This window comes from Vulpes lagopus, chromosome 23, assembly GCF_018345385.1.
Source record: "Vulpes lagopus strain Blue_001 chromosome 23, ASM1834538v1, whole genome shotgun sequence".
Taxonomy (NCBI): domain Eukaryota; kingdom Metazoa; phylum Chordata; class Mammalia; order Carnivora; family Canidae; genus Vulpes; species Vulpes lagopus.
Window position 1 is genome coordinate 54,249,442 of NC_054846.1, and position 4,819 is coordinate 54,254,260.

The 4,819-nt window shown below is 39.2% G+C and overlaps 1 non-coding gene across 1 annotated transcript; it reads right to left on the minus strand.

Moving 5' to 3' along the window:
* Window positions 1-4,098: 4,098 nt before the first annotated feature.
* Window positions 4,099-4,205, minus strand: LOC121481752. Its single transcript, XR_005985406.1, has one exon. It is a non-coding gene; the product is annotated as a U6 spliceosomal RNA (small nuclear RNA).
* Between the last annotated feature and the right edge of the window lie 614 nt (window positions 4,206-4,819).

Consider the following 4,819-nt stretch of genomic DNA (forward strand, 5'->3'; position numbering starts at 1 on the left):
TACTGCACTGATCCTGTTAGTTTCTTTTTCTTTTTTTTTTTTTTTTTAAGATTTTATTTATTTATGAGAGACCCACAGAAAGAGAGGCAGAGACATAGGCAGAGGGAGAAACAGGTTCCCCACGGGGAGCCTGATGTGGGACTTGATCCCGGGACCCCAGGATCACACCCTGGACCGAATGCAGGCTTTCAACCGCTGAGCCACCCAGGCATCCCTTGTTAGTTTCTTTCCAAACAATGTACTGCCACATGCCCGTTCACATTTTTTCCAACTTCACCTTCATCCCTCAGTGTTGGCAGGAAAGTCTGACATGTTACCCCTTAGGGCCCTGCCAGAAAGGAGTGGCTGTGACCAGCACTAATCTGTCCTGAGCATTAGGACCAGTTGAAGTGGACAAGAGTTGAAGGTGAAGAGTCACATCCTCCCAGGGTAGAGAGGGACCCAAGGGGCACAGTCTCACAACAGAGGTCACATTTTTTTTCAGGAACTCAGTATCAATGCCGCTGGTGGGGTCAGTCCCTTTGTAGACTATATTTATGATGTCTTTTGCAAGTATCAGAACCTTTGTCTTTATAGACTAACCAGGTGGGTGTTGAAACTATTACCTTCTCTACCACATTATTGTGGCTTCAGCCAAGTCCCTTCCCTCCTCTGGACCCAAGGTCCTGTCTACACAGTGAGAGGGCAGGATTCATCCTTCTCTAGGCCCGCTTCCAACTCTGACATGCTCTAATCTTTCTGTTACCTTTTATTCTGTATTAAACTCATAACACATGCCAGACATTTTTCTAAGCCTGAGACCGTCATTATCACTCCTACTCTTACTCACCCCAAACCCTTGCTAGGAATTATGTTGGGCTTTTCTTGTTTAAAACATTTGGAAAAAGTGGTGTGTTAGGTTTATTTCATACACACACTTGAGAGAAAAATCACACAAAGGGCTTTGTTCTGTTCCAGCAGCTGAAACAGTAAAACTACCGGAATGACATGAAGCATCATTTTGTACTGCCCTCAAGTGGTGACCTCAAATGTCTTCCCAGCTGCAGTTTACAGAATAAAATATTCTCAGAGGAGCCAGAGGCAGTTGTATTTGATCAAATGTCTTATCTTATAAAGGATGGGCTGAAGCTCGTCATCATTCCCATCGAGGTACAAATCTGTCCCAGTTTCTCCTATCTTTAAAGAGCTATTTTATAAGCTTGACTCCTTCTCTAGTCCTATTTCTGTTTTTTTTTTTTTAAGAATGTATTTATTTATTACTAATGAGAGACAAAGAGAGAGGGAGAGGCCAAGACACAGGCAGAGGGAGAAGCAGGCTCCAGGCAGGGACCCCGATGTGGGACTCGATCCCGGGACCTCAGAATCAGGACCTGGGGCTGAAGGCAGCGCTAAACCGCTGAGCCACCAGGCTGCCCCCCTCTAGTCCTATTTCTCTGCTCCCTTTCACAGCCAAAGTTCTCAATAGAGTTAACTGCATACTCTATTCCCTGATCTCCAATTTACTTGTAAACTTTTTACTTCAAAATAATCTCAAACTTTCAGAAGAGTTGTAACAATAACTCCTATGTGCTCTTTAGTCCAATGCACCAGAACTTTATATTTTGCCACAATCTTTTAATCTGTGTGTGCATATGTGTATGGATGCACACATATATACAAGATTTTCCCCCTAAACCATTTGATTTTTAGTATTTATTCCTAATATCCTAAATATTCCTCCCCCTACTCCCAGTATGATGATCAAATTTAGGAAATTTAACATTGATATAATCCTTATATTTAGTCCATATTTAAAGTTCACTCATTGGTCTGATACTGTCCTATTTAGCAGTTTTCCTTCTGATCCAGGGCCTTATCTCTAATCATTTATTGCATTTAATTGATCCTGTAGTCTCCTTTAATCTAGAACAGTTTCCCAGTCTTTCATTGTTATTCATGATATTGATATTTTTGAAAAGTGTAGATCAGTGTTTTGTAGAATTTCCCTCTATTTGGTTTTGCTCCATGTTTTCTTATAATTCAATTTCCTTTCCTTTTCGTTCTTTCTCTCTTTCTTTATTTTTTTATTTTTTTGAGGCAGTAGGAATACTACCCATAGGATGTTATGTCCTCAGTGCATAAGATGAGGAAAAACATGGTGTCACTTGGTCCCATTATTTACGGTATTCACTTTGATCGGTTGGTTAAGGTGCATATGCTAGGTTTTCCACTGTAAAGTTAGCATTTTTTCCTATGTAAATAATGAGTAATCTTTGAAAAGGTACTTTGAGAGTATATAAACAACTTGTTCCTTCTCAAACTTGTGCTCAAAGTTTTCAACATTCACTGGTAATTGATAATCTCTACTATTTCTGTATCTTCAAATGCTGATTATGCTAATGACTTCTAAATTCATATCTTCATCCCAGACCTCTCTTCTGGGCTCCAGACTTAAAACCAACTGCCTGATTGATATCTCCCTGGATCTCACTGACATCTTAAGTTTAACATGTTTAAAATAGAACTCCTAATCAATGTCTGAATTAATTACTCTAATGATTTCAAAATGGTGATTTTATAATTCCATTATTCCACCTACATTTTTTAGTTGGCATTCTACTATAAGCAAGATCTTTTTCTTTTCTCTTATTTATTTATATAGTTATTATCATTAGTATAGACTCATAGATTCTTATTTTATTTAATAGACTATAATCGATTACTGTCATTATTCATTTTAATGTTCAACTTGTTCCAGATTTGCCCAGTGAGATCCCTTCATACTGGGTCCTGTATCCTTTTCACACACACCTATTTTATATTAATAAATAAATTTATTTTTATTTATTTTTTTAAAAGATTTTATTTATTCATGAGAGACACAGGCAGAGGAATAAGCAGGCTCCATGCCGCGAGCCCGACGTGGGACCCGATCCCAGGACCCCAGTATCACACCGTGGGCCAAAGACAAGCGCTAAACCGCTGAGCCACCCAGGCATCCCCCTATCTTTTTTTTTTTAAATACTTGTCTTGCTTTTAATACGATATTCCAGGTTCATCTTGTACTTTTTCCTGTATAGCCTTGGAAATCATCCATCTGGGATCCCTGGGTGGCGCAGTGGTTTGGCACTTGCCTTTGGCCCAGGGCGCGATCCTGGAGACCCGGGATCGAATCCCACATCAGGCTCCCGGTGCATGGAGCCTGTTTCTCCCTCTGCCTATGTCTCTGCCTCTCTCTCTGTCTCTCTGTGACTATCATAAATAAATAAAAAATAAAAAAAAAAAGGAAATCATCCATCTTTCCAAAGAGCTCCCCTTTTAGTGGGCAGTGGTATTTAGAAATCAAGATCTGGGCACTAGATGTGCTCATTGTTACTGGGTTGTAATTGCTTTTAGACTCTTTAGGTAAACAGAGCCACAAGGAAAAAAAAAAAAAAAACAGAGTCAAAAGGAAAAATATAGTTCAACTATTTTTAATCATGAATGCATTACTAGTACCTTCTAATTCCAATTCAGCACCACAGGATTCTTTCTCCCATTACTTATTTGCATCTCCCTTTTCTCACAGTGAGAATTCTGACTCCCATTAGCATCATTGTCTTTTTTCATTTGCTCTGTGTTAACACACAAAATAGTTTCAGTATCTACATCCATTTCACTTAAAAAAAATCTATTAAATTGGGTTCAAGATTTGTTTGCAGCTTTGTTTTGTTTTTAGACTAAAGGTATATATTCAAAATACTGTGTTCAAAAGTTATTTGGATTGGTTTTTATTTTTCTTCAGAATAAATATATATTACTTATATATAGTCAGGTTTATTTGTTTTCTATTTTTTTTTAATTTTTTATTTATTTATGATAGTCACAGAGAGAGAGAGAGGCAGAGACACAGGCGGAGGGAGAAGCAGGCTCCATGCACTGGGAGCCTGATGTGGGATTCGATCCTGGGTCTCCAGGATCGCGCCCTGGGCCAAAGGCAGGCGCCAAACCGCTGCGCCACCCAGGGATCCCCTGTTTTCTATTTTTACTCAGTTTTAATTAAGATCCCTTTTATTCTTGTAGATTTGATTTTCTTTTTAAATATATAAGTTAATATTGTCCAAAGTCAAATCCATATAAAAACATATGGAATGCTTCATAAATTTGTGTGTCATCTACATGTAGGAGTCATGCCAATTTCCTCTGTGTTGTTTTAGTTTTGGTATATATGCCATCAAAATAGGAACACTTCCAATTTATTTGATGCTTACTTAGCACCTACACACACACACACACACACACACACTCTTCACTGAAATTGTTCTTATCAACATCATTAGTAATGTTTTTTTCTATCCTTATCTTTTTTTTAAGATTTTATTTATTCATTTATGAGAGATACACACACAGACAGAGGCAGAGACACAGGCAGAGGGAGAAGCAGGCTCCACGCAGGGAGCCCGATGTAGGATCCCATCCCGGGTCTCCAGGATCAGACCCTGGGCTGAAGGCGGCACTAAACCGCTGAGCCACCTGGGCTGCCCTTCTATCCTTATCTTATTTGACCTTTCCACTTTCAGCTGACCTCTCCAATTTTCTTGACACGCTGTACTCTCTTCGTTTTTTTGTTCCATGCTCTTCTGGTTTTACTCTCTCTTCACAGGCCTCTCTTTACTCTCCCTGTTTGTTCAACCACCCTAAAATGCATTGCTCCCCAGGACTCTTCTTGGCTCCCTTTACTGCTCTCTGTATAGTCTCTTCCTAGGTAATCTCAATGGCTTCTATGCCTTTGAATGCTGATACAAGGAAGGGAGGCTTTGAATGCTGATTATGCTAATAACTTCTAAATTCATATCTTCAT